At 42.6% G+C, this 15,393-nt stretch overlaps 1 long non-coding RNA gene and 2 pseudogenes across 3 annotated transcripts in view; 2 read left to right on the forward strand and 1 right to left on the reverse strand.

Annotated features, from left to right (window-relative positions):
- Nucleotides 1-7,980, reverse strand: part of LOC101427938 (uncharacterized) — a 34,653-nt gene extending 26,673 nt beyond the window's left edge. The window contains exons 1-9 of one of the 3 annotated variants that reach the window (XR_011649167.1): nt 7,903-7,971; nt 6,207-6,357; nt 5,818-5,916; nt 4,288-4,460; nt 4,052-4,188; nt 3,842-3,943; nt 3,531-3,663; nt 2,711-2,817; nt 1,790-1,904 (exon numbers count right to left, since the gene is read on the reverse strand). This is a non-coding gene — a long non-coding RNA (uncharacterized lncRNA). Of the gene's footprint in view, nt 1-1,789; nt 1,905-2,710; nt 2,818-3,530; nt 3,664-3,841; nt 5,917-6,206; nt 6,358-7,868 lie in introns of all 3 variants that reach the window. The other 2 variants (XR_009186408.2, XR_009186409.2) reach the window with 2 other exon arrangements.
- Nucleotides 7,981-8,081: 101 nt separating this feature from the next.
- Nucleotides 8,082-13,142, forward strand: LOC131279084 (FAST kinase domain-containing protein 3, mitochondrial-like; annotated as a pseudogene).
- LOC139439377 (FAST kinase domain-containing protein 3, mitochondrial-like) lies at nt 13,125-15,255 on the forward strand (annotated as a pseudogene).
- Nucleotides 15,256-15,393: the final 138 nt, after the last annotated feature.

The raw sequence follows: 15,393 nt of genomic DNA on the forward strand, positions 1-15,393 counted from the left end.
CTTCCGCGGCCGCCCCTCCTCCCGGATGGCGCCACCCGATGCCTGTGGGGCAGCACCCTTCTTCTTCTTTCTCCCTGCGCAGGCGCAGGGCGGAAAAATCCAGCCCACCCTTTTCCCTTCCCCCGACAGCAGCAACAGCCAGGCGTGGGCGGGAAACTCAAGTCTGCCCTCAACCCCAGCAACAGCAGCCACCAATCCCTAAACCCTGCCCCTTCCCCCAGCAACAGCGACAGCCAATCCCTAACCACCACCCCTCCCCCATCCAGTACCGCCCACTGACCTTTCACCGGCAACCAATCAGAACAGGGCGTGGCTTCGACCAATCAGCCTTCCCCAGCCCCTATAAAACTGTTGCCTCTCCCTCAATAAAGTGGACTTGCGTGTTTACCTTGTCTCCGCGGTAGTTCTTCTGCCGTGCGCCCTCCAGTCCTGAGAGCCCCCGACAAGGGCCTGGCCTCCCTTGTCCCCAGTTCGTCGCCTGCTTCTCCAGGCGACCCCTTCGTCGCTGGCTTCTCCGGGCGACCCCGTCAGCCGAACCGAGCAACCCCTTGTGAGACCGATCCCTCGTCTGCTGCCGGACCAACCCCTCGTCCCAAGTGGGACCGACCCCTCGTCCCAAGTGGGACCGACCCCTCGTCCAGAGCTGGACCGACCCCTCGTCCGCAGCCAGACCCCACCTCTACCGACCGAGCAAACCGTCGCATCACTTGACCAAGGTGTCAGTCAGGAAGTGGGAGATCAACTGAGTCCACACTCTTCACCCCTACTATGTGGGGGCATGTTAAGCAAGGACGTCTTCTTGAAAATATTATTAAACAGTGAATGTCAATGAGGTTCTTGCAAAAAACAAACAACATCAAGGGACAAAACTAAAACATGACATGCTTGAAAATGTGACAGAGGTTTGTCACAATCAAATATATGTACAAAAAGAATATGGGAAAAATACACAGCATCCAGCTACAGAATATAAAGGAAGAAGTGGACAATAGGTATGACTTCAGTGAAAACATAACAAGTGTCTCTGAACACGAAAGTAAAGTGGTAATATGTAGAAATGCAAGACAATAGCAAATTTGTCATTGGTAAATACATCTCTTATGAGTGAAAATTCATTTAATACATGCATCAAGTAAGAAGACAAAACAAAAACAAATGTGAGGGTGTGAGTGCTATCACCAGCTGAAACAGTTAAAGGCCAGGGACAAGTGTGTCAGAGGGCAGCACCTGTCAGATCTTTGAATAAACACGTGAGGAGGACCTGAGCCAGAGGTCTCAGGGTGAAGTTTTGACAACTTTATCAAGTTGTAAAAACAAGATCAAACAGAAGTCATGAACACAGAAATTGAGGCGGCAAATGGACGCTGCAATGGTGAGGGACAGAGCACCAAGGAGGGCCTCTGAGGCCACCGCCCACTGATCTGTCCTCTCTCAGCAAGGGCGGCTCTGTTCCTCAGGCCTTGCCTGGGGTGCACAGGAGATGGGGCACCCAGGTACACTCTTAAGTTTCCTAAGCAATTTACATAAAGGTCCTAAAGAAAAGGGTAGTTGTAGCAAATACATACTTCAAAAGAAAGGCAACTACATGGAGGCATGTTCTCTAGTTCCTCCCATTAGCAGATACTGAAGGAGAGACACCTTAAAACAAAAGGAGATCAAGAGGTGAATCAAGCTCTAGCTGACCTTCTTGAGTGAAAGAGCTTTAAAAAAAAGCAAAACTCATTAACTCTCATGCTGTGGAAAAAAGTGTGTATTAGGAAAACAAGTGTCTGTGGCACGCTGTTCTCACCCCACAGTCATCTGCACATCCAAGTCATAGAAATGCTGGGCTCCGAGCTCTTGAAGTCATCTGTCAATCATCTTTCCCCCGTTACAGAAATACGTGTATTCTGAATCGCCCAGACCTAAAAGAGCACAAATAAATTCTTAGTGCACAATAAAGTTTAATGCAGATAGAGAACAAATAAAATAGCTTTAAAAAATACAAAGAACAGATAAATAAAATACCTAAAACAATATTCTATGCACGCATCGATGGAACGAAAAATAATGTATAGGATCCCATTTTCTTAATTTTTTTCTTGAGTAATAGTAAATATGCAGATATGTTCCTTCTACTTTGTGACATAAAAACAAAAGACAAACTGAAATAAAACAAATATCTTTTGAGAACTGTTTAAAACATTTTCATATCTCATAAGCCTTAAAGAATTTGGCAGGTTTTGAAAAAACATAGTACCTGGATTTCTAGACATTTCTGAATTAGAGTAGGGGTCTGCAAACTATAGCCTGTGGGGCAAATCCTACCCTGGACCTATTGTGTAAATAAAGTTTTACTGTAACACTGCCAAGTCAACTGATTCATGTACTATTCAAGTTGCCTTCAAGCTCCAATGGTAGTTACATAGTGGTGACAGAGACCACATGGCAGGCAGAGCCCAAACCATTTCCCATCTGGCCCTTTGCAGACACAATTTGCTGATCCCTGATCTAGAACATATAGGTGTGGCAGCAGTATAAACAATCAATTGCTACAAATGTTTCTGTGTTAAAGTAAATTAAGAATGTTTTCTATATTTCAAGCAAGAAAACAGACTAAGTTGTTGTTATACTTGGTAGAAATTTTAAAATTAAAAGCTTAAATTCTTGGATGTTTAATTATCACCATGTTCTTTCCAATGAAGAAAGGGTTAAGAAGTGGGGGGCCCACCTATGGGTCTTGGACTGGATTGACTAGAACAGGTGAGCAGGCTGCAGACGTCTGTCTTTAATAAAGTTTTCGAGGAATTTTTAAGCAATATTTTTCACTCATGAAAACTGGAAAACACAAGAAAGGATATAAACATAAAATTATAATAAACCTACTACCTAAATATAGTGACTGTTAAATTTTGTTATTCTGGTGTTACATTTTGATGGGGCTTGATCTTAACATACACACAAATGGTATTTTTAACCCATTTATTTTAGTTAACATTTTCATATAACTCTTTCCCCCTTAGTAAGCTTTGAGTAAAACAATTTTAAATGCTATAAAATATTCCCCTATGTTTAGACATGACTATTCTTGGTCAGGGTCATGAAACTCAAATTTCTGATCAACTGTTTATTAGAGCAAATTCCACCCTTGCTAGATCCCCTGATAGGTAGGGGGGATTCTTGAAGGTGAAGGGCACAGACCTCAAGCCATGCATATGGGACCAGAATCCTCCCCATGGGGCCCCACCTGGCTGTACTTATCCTGCTGATCCTTGATCTTGATATTTTTAAACAATACTGCACAGTTTAATCTAGGAGGGACATTAGACTCACCTGGGTGCTTTTCAAAACAACTGATTCTGGGCACTACCTGAGAACACTTCAGTCAGAGTCACTGCAGGTGGGCCCAGGACATGGAATTTACTCAAAACTCCCCAAGGATCCCAAGTGCAGCCAGGATTGCAAACCAGGCTCCTGCACTACAGGTATGGTTCTTAGACAAAGGAACCTTGCATAGTCACCTAGGAGCTTTTCACCAAGACACAGCTTACCCTTTCAGGCACTCGACATCAGAAGGAGTCAAAAGGTGGTGTTCAGCAGTTAGTATTTTGGAAGTGACCCAAGGTTGAATTTGATGAGCACCCTTGGTTAAGACTGCTACTCAAGGAGTTCCGCAGAGGTGGGCTGAAGATTGGGGGAGCATTCACACAAGATGCACTTATTTCCATATTTTGTTTTATATTCAAAGTAAAACCAAAAAGACAAAACCCCTGCAACTGTATTTCATGGTTCTGAAAGATGCTTTCAGACACCAGAGTTAAATCTAGTAATAATACAGTAAAGCAAGAGCAGGAAATGTTACCCAATAATCCATATCGCAGGGGAGCAAAGAAATCAGCTGGCAGCGTCCTGTCCTGTACTTCTTTAACAACCTTGCGGGCTGCGTCTGGTGGGTCTCTAGTGCCTGTGGTGGAAGCAACGATGACGAGGGGAGCCATTTCAATTCTTAGAGTATACTACAAAACAAGTACAGCATTTCAGGGATGTAATGCCAGATATATTTTTGAATTACCACGTCAGCAAGGCAATACGATCAGCTTCCTGTTTTGCATTTCCTTTCCATTTCCTCCTAACCAGGCTAGGGGATGTAGACAGAAGTGACCATCAGGGCAGGGATGAGGGGAAAACGGTATGGCCCTGCACTCCCTGCTGAAATGAGCCAGCCAATGAAACAAAGGGCATTTGCTCCCTCGATGCTCATTAGGAGGTCAGGGGAATTTAACATTTCCCTCTCTCCTTGGGCCTTACCAGAGAAGCAGAGTTGGACCCCACTGCAGTGTCCATCTAAAGCATTCATCCAGTTTATGAAAGTCAGAAGGAGACAAAGCAGTTATCACTGTGTCCTGGGCCAAATGTGAACATGAGTTCTCATCTGCAAGGCCACGGACAGGGCCATCAAAGCACTTGTCTGTGGAACAGTTCTGAAACGAGAGATAACCAGGGAAACCTAATGCCAAGCATGGTTCTAGCATGGGAGAAACAACCACAAACAAGCGCACAACACAAATAAACCCAAGAAGGGGCCATGATGACAGCCCTATGCATTACGTATTTCAAATAGAAGATTGTGCTGTCTCTATTTATAATGCCTCAAGAGTACCACTTAATTTGGTTCTAAGGAATCCATTTTATTTTCATGGTGACATAACAGCTAACTTTTGACCAGATGGCATCATGCTTACAGGACGTTACAACAAATTGTGTTCTGTATGCTACAGAGTTTGTGGAACTTCACCTTGAAAAGCACCACCAAGGAGCAGAAAGCAGAGAGCTAGGAGATGACACTTGTATCGTGTGCCATTACTGGAGAAACCTTGCCACCCCAGTCTTAGTTACACAGCAGTGGACTGAGTCAGAGAGGTCAACCCCAAGGGGCCAGGACAGGGCTAGTGTTCCATCACAATGATTTTGCCTTTGCTAGTAGTAATGGCCTCAGATTATGCTTCTTCATGTGGCTCCTGCAGTGGCCCCCTTCTCTGTGAGTGAGTACATCTGGAGACAATTTGCAATGCAGCACAAAGGAGCTAGGCAGTCTCCTTGTATGAGCTGGGCTGGTAACTCATCTGTGCTGTTGACAGTCTAGCCTTCTGAACTGAAGATGTGGAAAAGCTGGATGAGTTTGTAAACTTGAGTGTGAGTGAGAACGTAGTACTGGCAGTTTGGTTTTGGAAGTACTGAACTGGGCTGCTGCTCAGTGACTTGCATGTCATCTTACGCTATAAAGAAGTCCCTGCCTGCTGCTAGAGCCCATGTTGCCTGAAACAGTATAATCCAGAGGGCTAAAAAGGATCAAAGGAGAACACAGAATTGAGTTGGGTCCTATATTCCTTCAGAGAGGAACTTCTGCAGAAGCTGGACATAAAATACAAGTAGTCTCTGGCCTTAAGAAACTGAATCTTCCCCAGATCCTCACACCTCTACTTTAAATTCTATTTCAAAGATTTCAGGTGGCCCTTTCTTGTTGGAACTCTAGAATGAATGGCAAGGTGCTTTGGGGGAAACATAAATAGGATTCACAAGCTAAAAATTGCACATATGCACTAACTCATGTTTTTGTTGTTGTTTTCCAGAGCTTCCACAACACATCTCATGTTTTGTTACAGACACCCAGTGAGATAAAGAAGCATACATTATGACTTCCATTTATAATTGAAAAAACTGAGAAATAACTTCTTGCTTTGGTTTTGGAGAATGCTTAGGGTAATCCAAATGTACATTTACACATAATAAAAAGCTGGTAGGGAGAAGCGGATGTGGCTCAATCGATTGGGCTCCCACCTACTGTATGGCAGGCCTTAGGTTCACGTCCCAGGGCCTCTTGGTGAAGGCAAGCTGGTCCACACCCATGGAGAAATGATGGCTTGCATCTGCGGAGAGCTGGCGCAGCAAGATGATGCAACGAAAGGGGACAAACGGATACAGAAGAATGAGCAGGGAATGGAGACAGAGAACAGACAGTGAGCAAGAGGCAAGGGGAGGGATAAATAAATCTTTCTTTAAAAAAAGCTGGTAGGAATCTTACAGTACAGTTGATTAAATAAAATTTTGGCTTTAAAAAATATGGCAGCGTTTACTGTCCTACTTTGTGGTTTAACAAATATCACTTAGTAATCAAAATACTTCAAAGTACACAACATAGTAAAAGCCACTGGAATAAGGGCTCTTACCTTAACTGACTTACTAATACAGTGAAGCTCTGCAGAAAATCCACGTTTGGTGGCTTGCTCACCTATTTCTTCTGCTATGGCTTTTGCCTGTCCTGTCTGTGTAGCACACAGTAACAAAAACCTCCTCATCCTGTCAAGGTACACGAGATAGCTGGAAGAGTTGCATGGAAAAATGGAAAAGAGAAGAAAAGGTTTACATTTTTATGAAGTAAGAGCAATGCACAGGTATTCATTCTTCCCTCACAATCTTTAATAAAGGTGGCAACAATGTTTACACAATATGAAATAATCACATTTTTAGCTTTAATATTCTAAATGAGTCTAAAAAAAGAAAGAAATCATCAAACTAGAGAAGCTATAGGAATTAAACTCTAATGCTGTTCAGATATCAGATCCTAGGGTCAGACCACTTGGGTTTGAATTCAGGGACTGCTACTCACACTGAACCTTTGGGTAAGCTACTTAACTGATCTGTGCCTCTGCTCCTTCATCCTTAAAACGGGAATACTACTTACTTGATAAATTATATATAATTATATATAAATTATATATAATTTATATATAATATATAAATTATATAATTCATGTAAAGCACTTGAAACCATGCTTGAGACATTGTAGTGCTCACTAAATCTTAGGTATCTTGTTTGCTCTTTTTCAAAAATATTAAAAACAGGTAAAAGTAAAAATTCCATTAAAATTATAGGATTATTGTTCCCTATGTGATGCTAGTACTAAAGAGAATAATTGAGCAATACAGTTAATTTCACTGCAAATATATACATATTCATATAAAATACACGAAAACATATCCAATTCACTCAAACCGTTTATTAATTCATTTATGTTTTCAAAACCCTTAAGAGGTTGCAAAAAGACGTATAGACTTTTTCCCATAGCCGTTCACTGTGTCTAACCTGGGAAAAGTGTCAAACTGTAGGAAAAGACTTAAGGACAATCCTAAACCAAAATCTTCGCTGTTGAGGAATCAACAACAGAGCTTCACGCTTCTCTGAAGCGTAAAATTACAGCTAACGACGAATTAAGCTACAAAGAAATCAAAAGGTAAAAGAGTCGAGTTAAGCAACACATTTAAAAAGGAAATCACAGAATATCCATATGGACTGCAGCAGCAGACTCAGTTAATGAATGAATAGATAAATTATAGGGAATAATCTGAATTCACGACGCATTCCGGGCGTCCTCGGCTCTGTTCAGTGCAGTGAGGGACACGCCACGCTCCCTGTCCTAACCAGCCATCTGCCTCTCCTGCCGGGAGGCCCGGTTACTGCAGGCGCCTGAGGGGATAATCCCCACAACCAGGGGATGAGTAGGGGCTGGGACCCCCGCGTGTGTCAGGAGGCCCCACGCACCGCAGGCCACGGGAAAGGAGACGCGGGCAGCGGGACTGGCCCCGGCGAGCCTCCCAGAGGGCGGCCCTGAGCGGCCTGCGGGCTCGGCCCTGCTCCGCCCCCGCCCTGGCCCGGCCTCCGGGAGCCCGACACGCGCGCGGTCTCCACAGCGGGCAGCTCGGCCGCGGGAGGGACGAGGCGGCACCCGCAGGGGGGCAGGGCGGGGGCGACTACTCGCCCGGCCCCGGACGGCCTGCACGGGCCGGGCGGGCGGGCGGCGCAGGCCGGGGAGCGCCGTCGGGGATCCCACTTGCTCCGAGTCCTCGCCCGCGAGGGGCCCTCACCCGAGCTCGGCCCACCCGGGACCCGTGAACGCGCGCCCGCAGGCCTGGAGCCTGCACTAACGGTAAAGCGCGCCACCTCGGCGCCCCGACCAATAAGACGGTGAGCGCGGTGGCCAATGGGAAAGCTCGCCTGGAGCTGGGGCCAATCACGGCGCACCGGAAGTGGGGGTCCCGCCCGCCTCCCCGCCTCCCTCACCGCGCGGGCTCTGGACCTCACGGCGTGGGGGCAGGGGTCGCCGGTGCTCTCTTAGACGCGATTCCTGGGTCGGCTGCGCTGCGTAGAGGTCCTCGCAGGCTTCCAGGTTCGCGTTCCCGCCGCGGCTCCCGCTAGCGAGTGCCTGGGGCGCCGGCTTTGGGGGCCGGCCCGCGGGGTCTCCTTCCCCTGTCCTTGAGATTCCCCCGAGCCCCCAGGGGGGCGTGTAGGAGGTCGCCTCTTCCTCTTCTTTGACCTTTTGCTCTTTTCTTTCTACTTCCACTGGCCAGGCTAGACCTTTTTCCTTCCAAAATCTTAACCGAATCCCAGCTCTGAGGGGACACCAACTCTTTAGGGCCCTTTTCCCTAACCCTAACCTATCTGGGATTTTACAACTTTATCCGTTGGTCTTGTTGAGTAAATTTTTTTAAAGAACCTCATTGAAGTATATCACTCATTCATAAACATACATACACAATAAGCATATAATGATAATTGTGAACTTACAAAACAAACATGTATAACATCATACAGGACTGTCATACTTCACCCTACCACCAATAACTTGCATCGTCAGTAAACCTTTTTAACTAGTGATTAAAGAGCATTATCAAAATATTAATTCTAAACAAAGTATTTTCCCCCCAACTATTGCTATTACCATTACCTTTATATCATTTATATATGAACATACATAAACAATTAAGTGCATAGTAAAAGTTGTGAACTTACTAAGCAAACATGCATAACATCATACAGGGGTCCCGTACATCAACCCTCCACCACCACATTGCATTGTCATGAGACATTTGCTACAAATTATGAAAGAATATTGTCAAAATCTTACTACTAATCATAGACCTTATCTTGCATTTGGTGTGTTTTTCCCCTAACTCACACTTTATTATTTTTTAAATATATTTTTTATGACAGAAGTTGTAACTTATATAAAACAATCATGCATATGTGCAAAATTCCCAAACAACACACCTCCATGAACACACCACAATGTAGTCTGTCATTTGCTAGAGATAAAATAATATCATCTGATTGATACCATGTCCATAGTGTTCATTTGGCTCACATTTTACATACTGCCTCAGTATCAACACAGTACATCTTTCACATAGATACAAGAATATTATATGACTACTACTAACCACAGTCCGGAGGTCACGCCAGCTGTATTTTTCCCATGCTTCTCCACATTCCCAACACCCTGCAGTAGTTCTAGCTAACAAAGGACACTCTTGCATCTGTACCATCAACCACAATTCTCATCCACCTCTTGGTTTTGTGTGCTAGCCAGTTCCTAGATTATTCTCTAGCATTCTGTCAGTTGACATTTACATAACTAGACTACCTTTTCAGTCACATTCCCATTCATAAACTAGCTGTTACTCACTGTGTGTTACCATCCACTCTATACATTTCCACACTTTTACAGTAAAGCTACTTAAAGCTTCCACATATGTCAAACATCAGTAGTCCACTCAGTCCTCCTCTTAGCTCCTTTAAGAATCCAACACCTACCACATGGTCTTGATATTTTCCAATAATTTCTTCTAGAAGTTTCATGATTCTTGCTTTAATGTTTAGGTTATTGATCCATTTTGAGTTAATTTTTGGATAAGGTATGCGATAGGGGTCCTATTTCCTTCTTTCAGCTATGGCTATCCAATTCTTTCAGCACCATTTGTTGAGTGGATTGTTCTGCCCGAGCTGTGTGAGTTAGACAGGCTAGTCAAACATCACTTGACCATCCCTGTGAGGGTCTGTTTCTGAACCATCAGTTTGGTTCCATTGGTCTATTGTGTCTGTATTTGGGCCAGTAGCATGCTGTTTTCACCACTATAGCTAGGTAATATGGTTTAAAGTCTGGAGATGAGGGTTCACTTTTCCTTTTTATGATGTTTCTGGCTATTCAGGACTCCTTACCCTTCCAAATAAATTTTATGATCCTGTTTTCAATTTTTCCTTTAGTGCTGGTGAAATTTTTATCAAGATTGCATTAAATCTTTATATCAATTTGAGTAGATTTGACATCTTCCTGATATTTGGTCTTCCAATTCATGAGCATGGAATGTTCTTCCAGTTATTTAGGGCTTTTACGATTTGTTTTAACACTGAGTTGCAGTTTTCTGAATACAAGTGCTTTACATCAATGGTTAAGTTTATTCCTATTTGAGTTTGACCTATCATATTTTATTTTCACTACTCTTTTGACACTTTTAGTTACTTTTATTGATGTAATCTTCATTTCTAGGCTCTCTTCCAGGCCTCTCTCTCCTGTCTTTTCAGGCTGTAGCACACCCTCTAATATTTCCTGAATTCCTGGTTTCTTGCTTAGAAATTCTCTGTTTCTATTCATCTGTGAATATTCTAATTTAGCCCTCATTTTTGAAAGACAGTCTTGGATATAATATTGTTGGCTGGAGTTTTTCTCTTACAGTATCTGAAATATATCAGACCACCGTCTTCTTGCTTCCATGCTTTCTGGTAAGAAAGCAGCACTTAATCTTATTGGACATCCTTATATGTTATGCATTGCTTTTCTCTTGCTGTTCTCAGAATTCTCACTTTGTCTTTGGCATTTGACATTCTGATGAGTATGTCTCGGAGTTGGGCTATTTGGAATTTTTCAGATGGGAGTATGTTGTGCTTCTTGGACATGGATATCTATGTCCTTCGATAGGGTTGGGAAATTGTTACCATTATTTCTTCAAATATTCCTTCTGCTCCTTTTCCCTTCTCTTCTCCTTCTGGGACACATGTGTTTGCATGCCTTTTGCTCTCATTTAGTTCCCTGAGACCTTATTCAATTTTTTCCATTCTTCATCTTTTCTTTTCTATGTTCATTTTCAGAGGCTGTTTCTTCAAGCTCATGGATCCTCTACTCTGCCTCTTCAAATCTGCTGTCATATGAGTCCAATATTTTTAAAATCATTGATTGCACCTTTCATTCCTGTAAGATCTGTTATTTTTATATGTATGCTTTCAAATTCCTCTTTGTGCTCATCCAATATCTTGTTAATATCCTCAATCTCTTTAGCCATCTCATTGAATTTATTAAGGAGATTTGTTTGAACATCTGTAATTAATTGTCTCAACTCCTTTATGTCATCTGGAGGCTTATCTTGTTTATTTAACTGGGTCATAGCTTCCTGTTTATTGCTGTGGAATGTAATTTTTTGTTGGTGTCTTCATTCTGGCTTGCTAGAGTATTTTTTCTGGGTGCAATTTTTCTCTTTAGTTTAGGGCTTCCTATCCTTTCCCCTTGCTGGTTGTGCAGTAGGAGCCAAGCATGTAATTGTTGCAGTAAGCTATGGAGGCTCAAGCTGCCCTCATTGCACCAGGGACCAATGAAACTTCTTCCAATTTTCTCCTTTGCCATGGTAGGGACAGAGGCACAGCTGTGTGGAATAATCCAAGTGCAGGCCTAGATGGTAGTTGCCCAGAGAGACTAATGAAGCTTCACATCCCTTTATCCCATGCCTGGGGCAGGGATGGAGATGCAGGTGTGGGCAGCAATCTATGAAGTGTGGATCCAAGATGACTGCAGTGAGTAAATTTACTTTTAAGCAAACGCAATTCCTTCCTTCAACCTGTTATGTATGTACATAGGAGGCATGGCTAAGAGCTAGACTGTGAGTTGAAATCTCATCAACTCCGTAACTAGCTGTATAAACTGGGCTTCACATTTCTCATCTGCTTTCCCTGTAATTATTTTAGTGAAAAAATTATTAAGCTTGTTTTTGTTTCTCTGCATTAGTTTCATAAGAACTGACAATGTTGGGCAAGTCTTGTTCTCCATGTATTTGACCATGTTTTGTTTTGTTTTCATTTAGGTATAGATCAAGAGGAGTTGAGAATCCAATGGCATGGCTTTACTCACCTTGTGGAGGAACCTTTGTCATTTGTTGGATTGTCTAGCACACAGAGCTGTGGCTGCTCTGAAACATCAAGTTGCGAATCATGTTCACAAGGCAGCCAAAGTGCATCTGTGTCTATTGCTCTTTTCATAACAGTTGATGCCTTCCAGGGTCAGGTTCCATCATGCCTGTTGTAAAAAGTTCCATTCAGAAAATGGAAATGACCCCGATCCAGTTGGTGAGCCAATGTTTTCTCAAGTATGGGACTGGAAGAGGCTGGAAGAAAATACTGACAACATGGATGAAGAGATATTTTACAGGAAACTAAGCAACATCACTTCATCAAATGAAGTGTTAACTTTTATAAGCACATTGGACACTTTGCCTGATACTGGGGCAGCAAGAGCTTTGCATTGGATATGTGAAGTGGAAAACAAAGATGGCAAAAATAAACTGTCAGAAGAAATCTTAGAGAATAACATCTCCAAAGCTTTATGCTTTCATTTCTAACAAGATCCCTCACATCTGTTAAATGCTGGTTCAGTGGCTGCTTTGCAAGCTTTGGTCCTGTTGCATGGGGATCCTCAAGTGGCTTGTTAGTGAGCCTGGTGGCAGAGTGCCAGAGTAATCTCAGAAAGGGTAGCCTGGAAGCTCACAATCTCTGTATTCTTGTAGAAAGTCTGATAAAACTGCCGGGTCTAGGTTGTGTGACAGTAGAATTGATTCTGTGTCAACTGCAAGATGAAAATTTGGAGGGAAACAGACTTGGCCCAGTGGATAGGGCATCCTTCTACCACATGAGAGGTCTGTGGTTCAAACCCCGGGCTTCCTTGACCCGTGTGGAGCTGCCCCATGCCCAGTGCTGATGCACACAAGGTGTGCCGTGGCACGCAGGGGTGTCCCCTGCATAGGGGAGCCCCACTTGAAAAGAGTGTGCCCCATAAGGAGAGCCGCCCAGCATGAAAGAAAATGCAGCCTGCCTAAGAATTGTGCCACCCACACGGAGAGCTGACATAACAAGATGACGCAACAAAAAGAGACACAGATTCCCATGCCTCTGACAACAACAGAAGTGGACAAAGAAACAAGACGCAGCAAATAGACACGGAGAATAGACAACCAGGGTGGGGGGTCAGGGGAGATAATTAAATAAATAAATCTTAAAAAAAAAAAAAGGAGAGAATTTAGAAACATTGACCGCTAAGGATATGGTGGCCTTCTATAGACTATTGCAGGCATGTCCTGAAAAAGCAGACCATCCCCAGATGTTTTTAAATAGGATGAACAACTATGCTGTATCAGTAGATTCCCAACTGAGTCCTACACAGATCGGCCAAATGCTCAGGGCCTTAGTGGTCCTTTAGCAAACTCAGACACATCCTCTGGTTATAAAATTGGGTAAATATGCTGTTAGGCATTTCTCCATTTTCACTACTGAAGAGCTAAGTAAAGTCTTAGAGGTTTCATTTACTTTGGGCACATGGACAGACATTTTACAAAAGCCTTGGAGCAAAACATAGTTGTACTTTATCGTTCTTTGAATTCTGAAATTGTCAGCAAAATTATGGAGTACTACAGTAGAAGACTGATTCTATCAAAGCACATCTTGGAAATCAGTAAAGTTTTCACTTACTTAGATTTCTGTGTTAATTGAACCATTTGGAAAGCTCAGTTATTTACCACCCAATGCCTCTGCTTTATTTAAGAAGCTAGAAAATATTCTCTTCACACATTTCAATTCTTTTCCACCCAAAGTCCTACTGAGATTTCTCCATTCATGTTTGCTTATTGAACGCCACCCAGTCAACTTGATGGCAAAACTATTTATCCCTTATTTTCTTCAGCAGCTGCAAGGTGAGTTGGTTATTACTTCTGAGAGTGGATAAAGGAACTTGAGATGCTTTGAGGCCTGCGCACCTTTTACATTGAGTGATGCTGTGCCTTTGTTTCTCTTCCCTAATGATCCCAAGAAAATGTCTGAAATGGCAGGCTATGAACCCAGGTTAAAGAATGCTAGAGCATCTTCTGGAGGGAGGAAAGCAGTTTTGGGTAAACAGATGCTGCTGTCCTAGCTGAGGAGCTGTGTTCTCTGGGGATATGGTGATCATGAAGCAGAGTAATATGCTGTAGGTTCAGAGCAATTCTAATCCTTTGAGAGGATGGCATTGACAGTCTTGACTTCAGATATGTCACATTGCTGGATCTCTGTGCTTAAAGATTTCTACTAATCCCAATAACAGAAGTTAGGAACTTGGACTTGTAGAAGTCAAAATGAGATGTCACTGGTTAAGCAAGCAAGAGGGCATAATTCTAAGAAGTTCATTTTCCTGTGTCGCTTAAAAGTCCATCATGCTTCTGGAATGAATGAATTAGTGCATTGTGTTCATGATTTTTTTCATTACGTGTACCAAAATTCAAACATAACTTATTGGGATGTTTTTTTTTATTTCAGGTGATGAATCATATCTGGACAGATTGAGTCTGACACAACTGACACCACTGTACTTATCCTTGGTAAAAACACAAAGCGTATGGCATTATTTCACTGAAGGTGAACAGTTTTCTTGTGCCCCTTCTGAAAACTAAGTTGCTTCTCTTTTGACCTGTCTCCATAACCTTATTAAAAGGAAAACTTTCATTAACTTGGAGCTAGGTGCGACAACAAGCCTTTTCTTTGATAAATTGGCCCCATTTTTGTCTCATCCTGTAGGACCACTTCCTGCTGTATGAGATTTCTCCATGGTTTCAAGGGTTGAAGGGTGTATAAGTCTTAGTGCTCCTTGATTCACTTCAAGGGTTTTAAAGGGTTTTAGCACACACAATAGCCATTTGATTAAAACAATATGAATCTCTGAACTCTATAAATCCTAATTTTTCTGAGTCCATAGTCTAAACTTCCCATGTTATCTCAAAAAGTATATTTTTATCTGTTGATTTGTTTGAATCAGGATCCAAAGGCCACACATTACTTTTAAGTGTTATGTTTAGATGTTTAGTTTCTTCTTCTATAGCTGTACCCCTCCCTCATCTAGTTTTCATATCACCATTTTATTGGGGAAATTGGATCAGTTGTTCTGTAGAGTGCCCCACATTTTTTATTTGGTGTTATTTAATTTGCTCCTCTATTTCTCTCTTTCCTATCAAGCTGAAAATTAGATTTACAGACTCACATAGATTTGGGTTGAATTTTTCAGAGGATACTTCACAGGTGGTGCTATTTCCTTTGCTTCATACCTTAAATTCTGGTTGTCCCCTTTTATTGGTGCTGATTAAAGATTGATCCATGGGCTCCTTTATTATCAGCCTGATGCCTTCATTATACAGTTCCCCAGTGTATCAGTCAGCGTTCTCCAGAGCACTCCTACTGACAATGTATAGTGTTTATAGTTATTACATTAGTTTATATTATAAATATGACATCTTTAT

Source organism: Dasypus novemcinctus, chromosome 7 (assembly GCF_030445035.2).
Source record: "Dasypus novemcinctus isolate mDasNov1 chromosome 7, mDasNov1.1.hap2, whole genome shotgun sequence".
NCBI classification, from domain to species: Eukaryota; Metazoa; Chordata; class Mammalia; order Cingulata; family Dasypodidae; genus Dasypus; species Dasypus novemcinctus.